This window comes from Chinchilla lanigera, unplaced genomic scaffold (assembly GCF_000276665.1).
Source record: "Chinchilla lanigera isolate Chin_1 unplaced genomic scaffold, ChiLan1.0 scaffold00030, whole genome shotgun sequence".
NCBI lineage: Eukaryota > Metazoa > Chordata > Mammalia > Rodentia > Chinchillidae > Chinchilla > Chinchilla lanigera.
In genome coordinates this window covers 13,372,109-13,385,669 of record NW_004955431.1, presented here as the reverse complement: position 1 = coordinate 13,385,669, position 13,561 = coordinate 13,372,109, and the positions used below count along the sequence as shown (strand labels likewise).

At 38.1% G+C, this 13,561-nt stretch overlaps 1 protein-coding gene and 1 pseudogene across 2 annotated transcripts in view; one reads left to right on the top strand and one right to left on the bottom strand.

Moving 5' to 3' along the window:
- N4bp2l2 (NEDD4 binding protein 2-like 2) overlaps positions 1-13,561 on the bottom strand; it is a 104,016-nt gene that overhangs the window by 32,421 nt on the left and 58,034 nt on the right. The gene's annotated exons all lie outside the window — the stretch shown is intronic.
- Positions 2,733-3,842, top strand: LOC102008445 (annotated as a pseudogene).

Here is a 13,561-nt window from a genome sequence, read left to right as displayed (position 1 = left end):
GTACCGGAAACCGAACTCACGACCTTGCACTTGCTAGGCAGGCGCTTTGCCGCTGAGCTAAATCCCCAGCCCTAGTTAGATATTTTTAATGATCTCTAACAATACCCTTTTGTATGAAATAATACAAACATAGTAAAATTAGATACATTCTTCGTTTGAGGTCTGAGGATGCAGCTCTGTAATAGAGCACTTGCCGTGCACACACAGGCCCTCAGTGTGACACTCAGACATACTTGCACACAAACACACACATCATCAGGCTTATATAAATCTGCTATTCTTGCAGGTCAAAAACAGTTGATAATTAACAACCTCATATGATTCACTGTAATGTACCTGCTCAAGATGATGGGAAGATAAAGAAATGATAATCTGAAACACACGGAATAGGCTTTATAGAGTCTATTTCTCATTGTGGGGAGAAGGCATACAGAAAATAAATCAACACTGAACCAGGTTAGTCATATAACAGAAATAACTGAGGGCTATAAAAACCAAGTTGAAAAATAAAGCATTTTCTTTTAGACCTACTGAGATTCAAGAAGCCCTTAAACTTGAAAAAGTCTCATTGAAAAAATATGCATTCCACTCGCAGGTAGGCAATAAGGACTCAGAAAAACTTACAGGAGACATCAACAAAGAAATGGAATTAAAGTCATATTGGAGATGATATTCATTCTATGTGTGAATAAGGAAGAAAAAAATCTGAGAGCATAGACACGACACTGGAAACAACACGAAGAGGTCACTGAGGACACAAGGAAAAAACAAACTAAAATATGAAGAGAATATGAAAAGAGTAATATTTTATAAGATGAAGGAAGAGGTATTTTTAAGAGAAAGAACTCATGCTGGGCATGGTGGCGCATGGGTATAATCCTAGCACTTGGGAGGCTGAGGCAGGAGGACTGCTGAGAGTTTGAAGCCAGCCTGGGCTACATAGTGAGTTCAAGGCCAGCCTGAACTACATAATCAGACCCTGGCTCAAAAACAAAACAAAACAAAAACAGAAAAAAACTCATCAGTTATTTTTAACAAATATTTATTGAGTTCTACTGTATCCTAGACATTGTAAGACAAGGCAGCCAAAAAACTGATGCTTTTTTCCTTTCTTCCATCAATATTTTCATCAGTAAGGCAAATAAGAAAAATATGCTTTATAATATTTTCAAAGATGAGAAGAGCTGATGTGTAAGAACTGCAATCCAAAAGCATTCCAGTATATTGCAGTGATGGGCACTTCACAAAAGTATGTTTGGCTGGGTATGGTGGTACATGCCTATAATCCCAACTGCTGGGGCTGAAGCAGGAGGATCACAATTTCAAGGCCAGCCTGGAAAACTTAGTGAGATACTGTCTCAAAAAAAATAAGTGTGTGTGTGGGGAGGTGTCCAGGAAACACAGAGAGAGAGACAGAGACAGAGACAGGGAACATTTAGGAGGAATAAAAATACAGTGTCTACGAAGAATTTTTGCAGAAACATTTAACAAAGCCTTTGGGCCTAACTGCCACTTTATAAGAAATGTAGAGGTTAGAGGAGACTATTAATGACACCATGGGGGAAACAATTACATAAATCCAGGGAGTATGATTTTCTTTAAACAACTGGCTTGTTTATAGAGAAAATAGTATCATATTGGGGGGGAGTGGTTAAGAAGAAAAGCGCAGAACCATTTAGATTAAAAGCAACCAAGAGAGGGATTCTATGGGAACTCTCTGTACTATCTGCTCAAATTTTCTGTAAAGTTAAAACTGTTCTAAGAAATATAGTCAAAAAAAATACAGAGAAATGGTCTCAGCAATTCAGAGAAAAGTTCATGCTAAGAAAACTTCTATTTTTATGGTCCTTGTTCATTAAGTACTGCAGACTCAGTGCTACTTCCCATTTGACGGTGCTGGTTATTATTTTTTCTCCATAAAGCTGCAGACAAGTATGAGGAACAGTTTTGGATTTTTTAATTTCCTCACGCTCAAGGGAAATTTAAGGAGCCGAGCCTTCTTCTACATTCCCCAAAGGTCTTCCTATGCAGTTCAAGCTGGCCTTGAACTCTGTGTGATCACCCTGCCTCAGCCTCCCAAGTGCTGGGATTACAGGCATGTACCACCATACCCACCTAAATAAAATAACACTGACAAAACTGAAAGAATTCCCTCTTAAATCTGGGTCAAGACAAGGATGTACAATCTCACCACCCCTGTTCAATATACTTCTTCAGACTTTACCCAGAGGAATCAAAAGGGAGAAAAAAAGGGAAGGAATAGAAAAAGAACTGAAATTATCCCAATTTACAGATATGATCCTTTACATAGAAGATCCCAGAAACTCCACCAGAAGAATTTTAGACCTGATACACAAATTCAGACAAGTGGCAGGATATAAAATAAATACACAAAAATCAATTGTGTGCATATACACCAGTAATAAACCTACCAAGAAAGAAATCAGGAAAACAATTCCATTCACAATAGCTTCCAAAAAATGAGTAGGAGCCATGGTGGTACATGCCGTAATTTCAACACTTACGAGGCTGAGGCAGGAGGACTGCTGCAAGTTTGAACCCAGTGTGGGCTACATAGTGAATTCAAGGCCAGCTTCAAATGCACAGCCACACCCTGCCTCAGAAGGTGGAGGGGTGGGACTGGGGTTATAGCTCAGCGGCACAGCGCAGGTCCTGAGTTTGATTCCAGGTACCAAAAAAAAGGTGCGGGGAGCAGGCTGCCCTCCCAGGCCATGGCAGCCACATTTTTTGGAGAGTTGGTGATGGTAGGGCAGGGATGAGGACAAGTAGGAGGGAGGAGGTAGAGAAGGTGGTGGGAATGGGGAGAGAAGGAGGAGGGGAGGGAGACACCCAAGACCTGGGAGGTCCAGCAGAAGAGAGAGGTGTGGCTTCTTCCAAGACAAACCAAAACACCTCTGAAGTTTCCCCACTCAAAATAGTCCTGTTCCAAGTTTATAACTGCTATAGGAAATAATGCAGTAGTGTTTTTGCCATCATCTGTTATAAATGCAGGAGTCTGGGAAGAAGCTGATTGTGCTAAACTAGAGTGAATAGTTCAGAACAATGCACACTATACAAATGTCCCCTCCCGGAGGCTTACTCTGTGTTCTATCACCTAAAATCAAACCCTTTGGTTTTCCTCTGTCAGTGTAGTTGCTGCAATACAGAAGATCAGCAGTATCAGTAGTTCTGTATCAGTAGTTCAAAAAGGTTTTCAGGTGTTGTCCAAAGAAGAACATGCAGATAACTGTTACTACTTGGGAACATGTCACTGACTATAAAACCTCCAAATCTACTAGCAGTCCTCCTTCTTCTTTCCTAGAAGTCCTGGAGACACAGAACTTCAAAGACCCTACCTGTTGCTCCCTGCTTGACCAGCTGAATATTGTGTATGAATTTCCTGCAGCAGTCGTTCTGAATTATTGTCAAGTATGGCAAATGCCTGCGATGCTATACCTGTACTACACTCAAGTGATGAAATTATATATATATATATATTGGTTTTGGTTTTTCTCCGGTACTGGGAACCGAACTCACGACCTTGCACTTGCCAGGCAGGCGCTTTTGCCGCTGAGCTAAATCCCCAGCCCCTCAAGTGATGAAATTAAACCTCATGACAGTTGAAGACTTTAGGCCCGTACTTTCTTCCAGAAGTCTGAAAGATTTAGAATATTCCCCAGAGCACAGAGACTCTGAAGAAGCCGACAGCAACAAATGAATTTCACATAACATTTATACGTCATTCCAAAGATTGCTCTGTAATGTCCGCCGCTCCCCAGCCATTCCTCGAAGGGCACCATCATGCGCTATTGTGTGGGTTACTTTGGAGGGCTACATTTTGAGGGTGGTAAAACACAACAAAATTTTAAAAATTAAATCCCTATGAGTCAATCTAACCAAGGAAGTAAAACACCTCTATAATGAAAATTAGAGAATTCTGAATAAAAAAATTAAAAAGTGCTAAAATTGAAAAATACTCCTTGCTCTTGGGTAAGCAGAATAAATATTGTTCAAATGGCCATACTACAAAAGGAAAGGGGACCAAGAGATGGGAAAAGACAGGACAGAGGGAAGGGGAATGAAATGAAAAAAAAAATTAAGATGTGCTACATACATGTATCAATTCCCCATATGGAATGCAATAATTATGTACTGCAAAGATGTACTACTAAAAAAAAATAAAAATACAGGAGCTTGCCAAAAAAAGGGGCTAAAAAAGTGATCTACAGGCTCAATGCAATCTTCACAAACAAACACAAAAACACAGTGAATGATGGCAAAGATAGGGAGAGAAACCCCGCTTTATTGTTGGTGAGAATGTAAACTAGTACAGCCATTGAAATCAGTATCAAGAGTCCTCAAAAGATTTACTACAGAAATACAATTTGACCCACATGTACTATTCTTCAGCACATTCCCAGAGTCATTAAATGTGCAGCCCACTGCCACTGCTGACTCCGGCCACACTGAGCACCCTGCAGGAGTGGAGGAAAGAGGTCCTACCCTGCCCCAGTGCCAGCCACTTCATGTGCCCTGGGCAGGAGAGGAAGAGGGTAGCTGAACTACCAAATCCTAGATGCCTGTGTGCCTTGCTTCTCCTCAGCACAAGGCAACCAAAATACCAGTGTGATTGAGGACAAGACCAACACCTAGGACAGTTTCACTCCGGGCCTGAAGTGTTACCCTCCTGCAGAGACAGGCTTGGAGAAGATGAGAGCTAGACAGAGATCTCCTACGACCCACGAGAAGCTCAAGGTCAGGCCAGGAAGATCACAGGGCCTGTATTCTGTGGGGAGGTCTGGCAAGTATAAACTTTAGGACTAGATTTGAAAAACATGGCCCTTAGTCTAGTGTATTTCTTAAGCTTTTGCACTGCTGCCTATATTCACTAGAAACTAGCAGTATGATTTACTAGGTCATTATCTAAGTGTGCACACTAAAATCACATACCTCATTGCTCTGGTTAAGGGTGGTTCCACAGAATTTGTCAGAAACCAGTTTATATTTGATGCCATTGTTTTCGTTTGCTTTACTACAAAGCAAGCAAACAAATATAGAAACATGAAGACAAGACAAAAACATATTCCAAATACTCCCAACTCCAACTCCCCGCAAAGCCAATCCAGGGGACTAATGAGAGGAAATCAAAAGCCACACAGCAGAAATGTCTGAAAGGGTATTAATGGAGGTAATAAAATAGTTCAAAAAAGTGCTTGGCAAATTCATAGAAGATTTTACTAAATAAATAATGACCCAAATGAAACAAATGCTCAGCACATCTAGAGAAGACACTAATAAAAATTTAGTGGAGCTAAAGGAAAAGATGTAAAACATGAATACACACCATAGAAAAGAATGGGAGCCTACCCAAAAGTTCCAAACAGAAATCCAGGAAATTAAAGATTTGACTTGAAAGCATGGGGAGCAGAAGCAGCCAATGTGAGGACATTGACAGATCTAAAAGACAGGGTGGAGGTTAGCAATCAATTAATGAAAGACACTTTAAAAAGAGCAAAGGAACATGAAAAATAGGTCCAACCACTGATAGATGTCTCAAAGACTAATTTAAGAGTAACTGGAATTAATAAAAAAGGTTTTTTATGTCCTTCATGCTGGCTTATAATTTTTTTATTATTATAAAAAAGGAATTTAACATATAGTAATTGAGGCATATAGAACTCCAGACAGCCATAATCAGAAAAACAAGTCTGTGCCACATAATTAAAATACCAGAAATCCAACACAAGAACAGAATTTTAAAAGCTATTATAGTAATGAAACAGGTATAAAGGAAAAACTATCAGAGTTACAAGACTTCTCAACACAAACTTTAAAGGTAAAGAGAGCTTGGAATGAAGTGTCTCAAGTCCTGAAAGAAAGAAGTTTCCAACACAGGTGGACATATTCTGCAAAATCACCTTTCAAAATTGATGGAGAAATAAAATATTACCATGATAAAGGGCACCTAAAGAAATTGATGACCACCAAGCCAATGCACCAAAAAATTCTCAAGGACATCTAGAAAGAGACAATGAAGATATCAATGCCAAAAGGTCTAATAGAATGGATGAATCATGTCAGGCTCACAATCAAGTAGAAGGGAAAAAAGGCAAAAACAGTAGGGTAAATACTACAGTGAAAGGATTAATTCAATACCTATCAATTATAAGTATCAATTTGAATGAACTCAATTCACCAATCAAAATACACAGATTAGTAAAATGGATCAAGAAACAAAATCCAAGGATATGCTGTACATAAGGAACACACTTAACACAAAAAGAAATTCATATACTAAAAATCAAAGGATGGAAAAAAACATTTAATACAACAGGAACCCCCAAAACACTTTTGGCAGGAGCAACTACCTATTTTCAGACAAAGTGGATGTTATGGTTGATACACTGTGTCAACTTGGGAAGTCTAGAGGTTTGGCTAAGTGACTCAGCAGTTCTGCATCCTGGGGTGAAAAGGACATGCCCTTATCCTTTTGGGATGCTGTTCACTGTGTCAATTTGAGAAGTTTAAGAGGTTAAGATGTGACTCAGCAGGGGGCCAGGGTGCTTACTTTGTATTCATCCTGAGCCTGTGCAAGAGGAGGGCATGGAGACTGTGAGTGCTACATGCTCCTTAAATGAGGGTAGCCTGCTTACAACATAAGGGAGGAAAAGAGGCTTGTTCTCACCCCTTTTTGCTCTTGTTGCTATTGCTGTTTTCCACCTCCATGAACATCTGTCCTCTGCCATGTGCCACTCTGCCTTGGAGCCAGCCAAGTATGGACTGAAACCTCCACAAACTGTAAGCTAAATAAACCTTTCCTTCCTTAATTTTGGGTGTCAGGTATTTTGTCTCAGCAACAAGAGGAAAGTAACCAAGACAATGGACTTTAAGTCAAAGCTGATCAAAAGAGACAGAGAAGAACATTACATATTGGTTAATGGCACTATTCAATAGGAAGAGATAATTTTAAAAACATATGCACCAAACGATGATGCACACAACTTCACAGAACAAACATTAATGCACATAAAAGATCAGATAAACATCAATACAAAATAATAACAAAAACAACAACAGTAAAAAACACATCAATACAATTACAGTGAGGGACCTCACTACCCCACTGTAATAAATAGTCAGATCAACTGAACAACAACAAAAAAAATCAAGTATCAGGGTTGAAGCAAACCTTCCAACAGATGGACTAAACAGATATCTACAAAATGTTCCACCCAACAACAACTGAATACACATTCTTTTTCATCAGCAAATGGGACTTTCTCCAAAATATACCACATAATAGCACATAAATCATGCTTAGGTAAATGCAAAAGATTCAAAATTTTACCATGCATGTTATCAGATCACAGTGCAATGAAACTAGAAATCAATAGCAAAGAAGGCCACAGAAACTGAAGATATATGGAAATTAAACAACATACTCTTAAATAGTCAATGGGTCACAGAAAAATAAAACAGTTCCTAGCTCACACATGCTAAACAAGCACTTTATCAATGAGCTATAACCCCAACCCCCATGGTTCAAAATTTAAGTGTGGGTGAGTATATCCATGTAAATACAAATAATTTACACCCTCAGAGTCTTGTTGCTTGTATCTTCTAGGCAGTATATACAGTTCATAGGGACTTCCAACTACATTTGTGGCTAGCCTGTGAAAGAATGGACAGCATTGGCTTACTCTTATCTTTTTGGTCTACCTTAAATATTGCATTAAAATGTCAATTATACACATACAAAGGCTAACCACTACCCTCCAATATCCTAACCAATACTTTCCCATATCCTATCCAATATCTGATTTATAATGGATGATCAATTTGGGGGGGTTGTTTAGGTGTTTTGAGACAGGGTCTCACAGTGTAGTTCAGGACCTCCTTGAACTCACTATGTAGCCCAGGCTGGCTCTGAGTTTGCAGTGATCCTTCTGCCTCTATTTTTTTTTTTTTTTTTCCGGTACTGGGAATCAAACTCACGACCGTGCACTTGCCAGGCAAGTGAGCTGAGCTAAATCCCCAGCCTCGATCCTCCTGCCTCTAGATAGCTGGGCCTACAGGCATGCTCCACCATGCCCAGATGGATGATCAATATCGATTTGAGTAGGCAAACTCACATACTTAGTCTCTGACACAAATAATTTTCTCTAATCCACTTTGCATTCTTTCCATCTCAAACTTATTGCCAATATGGTGTTACATGAGATTGCCATTATACTTAGGTGACACATTTCTTAGCTGAATACATATGATGCATCATTTGCTAGAAGGGCTTTACCAGCCCATGGTAATTATAAAGTAATTAAACTGATTACCTATAAATAGACTCTTTACTTGTGAGTCATGTTTCATATAGTTTTCCTACCAGCTGGTAAGAAGAAAAGATTGCTTCTGCCTTGAATCCTGGAGAACACAAGTAGATATTATAAAACCACATATAGTTTTTGAAAAATTTTTATGTTACTTCAACTGGTGCTACGATCATTAATTCTGATGCATCCACTTCACTTAAGCACTGCTTACCCAGATTAGTAAACTTCTGGGTATGTCTGTGGATCACTAACACGCAGGCCCCAAACTGAGGAGGGAAGAACCACCCAGGATGTGGGTGGCACCAACAAGTAGGCTTGCAGCCTGGAGGAAACAAAAAAGGAAGAAAGAAGAAAGTCTGCGCTTTTCTTCTCCAGAGAACCTCCAGTCTTCACCATCACCTTTCAATGTTTGTCTCCGGTTCTGGTCTTCCCGTGCAGATCCAGCCTTCCAAGGCAGACTGTGGGGCTTTCTGACGCACACTCACACTGGAATGAGCTCCAGGCCTTCAACACTGGCTTGTCTGGCTCTCCATCACGCACATGGCCAGTTTGCATTTTTCCATGCCTGATTCTTCAGGCAGCCATTGTAAGCCTACATAATAAATCCTCTATATAATCATATCTGTTCCTCTAGTGAACCCCAACTGATACTGACACTGTGACATGTTTTGTTTTGCCAGAAAATGTAAATTTGTCTTACAGTATTTTATACAACATTTTGATGCTTTTGTGTTAAATTCTGGAATTTGGTTCTACCTGTCATTTACTTGTCTTTCATATGTACTCAGACTTGTATCAATATATTCTATATCCAATTACTTTTTCAGATTTTATGAAATTTCAAGCCAACCATGGTGGCACACACCTGTAATCCCAGCACTCAGGAAGCTGAGGCAAGAGGATCGTTGCAAGTTCAAGACCAGCCTGGGCTGCAAAGTGAGCTCAAGGCCAGCCTGAACTGCATAGTCAGACTCTGTCTCAAAAAGACCAAAAAAAAAATAAAAATAAAAATAAAAATAAATCACATTTTATGAAATTTTATCAAATCACTTCACTGATATTTAAACTTAAACATTGATATCTAAAGCAATAGGCAATATTTTAGGTTCACTAGCTTACATAGCTCAGCATCAATATTTATTAGCAAAATCAAGTCTCAAGTTAGGAAATGTTCTTATACTTGGTGAGAAGTATATTTCTACATCATTATTTTCACAGATGTGTGCACTGGAAGACAAGGCCTGTGGAAGAATGTGAATGAGCAAAGCATATCCATCAGGAGTGATTTATGAAGTTTACACACTATTCATAAAGGGAAAGAAATGTCAGATTATTTATACAAGAAACAATGCAGATGACATTTGATAATCAGAATATTTCTCTTGAATTTTAACCTATATATCCTTTTAAAAATTCTTTCATTAAGGCCAGGAGTAGTGGTGCACACCTGAATCCTAGCACTTGGGAGGCTGAGGCAGGAGGATTGCTGCAAGTTTGAGGACAGCCTGGGCTACAAAGTAAGTTTAAGGGCAGCCTGAATTGCATAGTGAAACCCTATCTCAAAAAGACAAAATAAAACAAAACAAAAAAACTATTTCATTAAAGATGTTAAGGTTAAAAAGCTAGTAAAGTAAGCTTCATGCTATTTCTTGCTAATATCTTTCCAACATGAACAATGTACAAAATTATACTTCTTTTGTAGACTCCCCACTACTAAATTTCAGACATATCTTAGCATTCATATTAACAACATAATCAAAGAAAGGATATTCCAGGTGATCTTTATATTCTCTGCATGGGGAAGAGAAGTGGGTCACAGTACTGCATGGTTATCTTTAAAAAATTAGTTCCTAAAATAATAAAGATCTAGTAATTTTACTCTATAGCTCTTCTTGCTAACATACCCATTACACAGTACATTTATAAAATGATACCATCATGCTCAATTTCAGGAACTGTGTAAATCCTCAGCCTGTTGTGGCTTGTATCTAGATGTCCCCCCAAGTACATGAAATACAGTAAGAATATGCTGGATTACTTCTATTTAGATAACCTGATAAATTATTGTTATAAATAGCTTTTCATTATAAAAGTTTAAGCACAAAAGCATTGTTTTATAAATGGATGTGAATTTTTTTTAAATAATTGTTTTGTTTTTGTTTTTTGAGATGCGGTCTCACTATGCAGTTCAGGCCGACCTTGAGCTCACTTTGTGGCCCAGGCTGGCCTCGAACTCACAACGATCCTCGTGCCTCAGCCTCCCGAGTGCTGGGATTATAGGCATGAGCCACCACACCCGGCCCTGGATGTGAATATTTTATATTAAGGCAAACTGACAGTGATACAAAGTAAGTGGTATAAAGTAAGCATGGTGGCACATACCAGTAGTCCCAGCACTCTGGGAGGCTGAAATGAGAGGATGGTAAGTTTGAGTCCAGCCTAGGCTTGCATCTTACCAAGACCTAGTCTCAAAATTGAGGATTAAAAAAATGGGTTATTATTTTAGAAATTAATTTTTTTAAAGATAACCATGCAGTACTATGACCCACTTCTACTCTTCCCCATGCAGAAAATGGCCCTGCACTGAATCCCCTGTACAGCCACAAAAACAAAAAAAAAGGAAAGAAGGAAGGGGAAGGGGAAGGGAGAAAGAAAGAAAAAGAGAAAGAAAAAAGTGCAAAAGCCATGGTGGGTTTAGTCCCCAAGCACTGAAAATAAAAATTTAAAAAACCCCAAAACAGGGGCTGGGGATATAGTTCAATGGCATAGCACCTGCCTTGCAAGCAGTAGGTCATGAGTTCAATTCCCGGTACCACCAAAAATGAAAAAAAAAGAAAAAAGAAAAACCCAGAACACACATAACTAAAAATGTGTGATTTGCTTATTTGTCTTCTTTATGACTTCCTTTGTTCATTCTTTTTAAAATCTGTTTTTGTTTCACTTGTTTACTTTTGAACATACTAGAATAAGATAATCATTCCTGTCAAATGTTTAAAGTAAATAAAAACAGTTGAAAAAAGGAAAAAAATAGATTTTAAAAAATGTTTAAAACTTCTGACAAAGAAAAGCCTAGGTCCAGATAGCTTCACTGGGAATTCTGTCAAGTATGTAAAGAAGAATTAAAACCAATTTTTCACAAATTCTTTTAAAAACTAGAAAGAACATTTCCCAATTCATTCTATGAGGCCAGTATCACTCCTACCAAAACAAAAGATGTCATGAGAAAAGAAAGCTATAGAATATTATTTCTTATAAATACAAATGAAAAAACTCTACAAAAAATCCAAAAAAAACAAAAAGCAAAAAACATATCAGGCTGAACTCAGCAATACTGAAAAAATAACTTAAAAAAAGCTATACCCATCATCAAGTGGAATTTATCCCAGGTGTGCAAGGTTACTTTAACACTGAAAAATCAATTGAGGTAATACACTGCATCAGTAGAATAAAGGACAAAAACTACATGATCATCTCAATAGATGTAGAAAAATCAGTGACAAGATATAGTGGTTCATGTCAGAAACAAAAAATGCAATACACCACATAAACAGAAGCAAGAAGAAAAATCACATGATCATCTCAATAGATGCATTAAAAACATCTAACAAAATCCACCATGCATTCATGATAAAAAAAAAAAAATTTAAGAAAAGAGTTATAGAAGGTCTTTAGTTCAATCTGATAAAAGCCATCTATGACAAAGGAATGGCCAATATCATATTAAATGGAGAGAAGCTGAAGGCTTTCCTTCTACAGTCCGGAACAAGACAAGGATTCTACTATCAGTGCTCCTGTTCAATACAGTTCTCAAAACAGTAGCCAAGAGCAATTAAGCAAGAGAAAGAAGTCAAAGAGCTATGGTTAGTAAAGGATGAAGTTATATGATCATTATTTGCAAGTGACATGATCCTCTACACAGAAGACCCAAAAATTCCACCAGAAGACTCCTAGAACTAAAAACAAAATTCAGTAACATAGCAGGATACAAAGTTAACATTCAAAAATCAATCACTGAGAGAGAAATTAGGGAAATGATACCTTTCACAATAGCATCAAGAAAAATGAAATACTGGGTCCGGGATATAGCTCAGTAGCACAGCACCTGCCTGGCAAGCGCAAGGTCCTGAGTTCAATTCCCGGTAGGAAAAAAAATAAAAATGAAATACTTAGGAATTAACTAACCGAGGAAATGAACAACCTTTACAGTGAAAATTATAGTATTCTGAAGAAGAAGACATTAGAGAATGAAAAGATATCCCCTGTTGCTGGATAGGGAGAACCAATATAGCCAAGATGGGAATATTTCAAAAACCATAATATAGATTTAATGCAATTCCAATCCTCACAGAACTATAGAAAGCAATCCTAAAATTTAGACATTATCAGAAAAGACCTAGAGTAGCAAAGGCAATTTTGGGCAACAAGGGGCAAGGAAGTGGGCATCACAATCCTAGACTTCAAGTTATACTACAAAGCTACAGTGATTTTTTTTTTTTTTTAAGTATGGTATTGGGGAAAAAAGAATCAAACTTGTGGATCAATGGAACAGAATACAGGGTACAGAAATAATTCCAGGCACACTTAACTACCTTATCTTAGGCAAAGCAGTCAAATCCTTTCACTGGAGGAAAGAGCCTCTTACACAGATGGTGCTGGGAAAACTGGCTATACACATGCTAAAGATTGAACCTAGACCAGTATCTCTCCCTAAAACACTAAACTAAAATCTAAATGGATCAAAGATCTAAATATTAAAACAGAAACAATCTGCCAGAAGACAAAATAGGTGAAACTCTTGAAGACATAAATGTAGGCAAAGTGTTTACTGAATGAGCTATTCTTTTACCTATGATTGGTGTGGAAGAGCATTTACTACCACATCTGGAATGCAGTAGGTGCTTGACCAATATGTATACATGGGCCGGGAATATAGCTCAGTGGCACAGCACCTACCTGGCAAGCACAAGGTTCTGAGTTTGAGTCCTGGTACCAAAAAAAAAACAAGGTCAATATAGAGTGTCTGTGTGTGTGAAGGAAGGACAGCAAAAACTTTTACACCTATCTAGGAAACAATATGAAGAAGATGAGAACTAAAAAGGGCATTTGCTTCTGCTTCACCTTTTTCTATATGTTTAGATCAACCTTGAATTACATGGATCGTTTATATCCAGTTTATCTGTGTGTCCACAAAGATAAGGCAAGCACAACAGATCGTTTTTACGTTGTATCCGTGG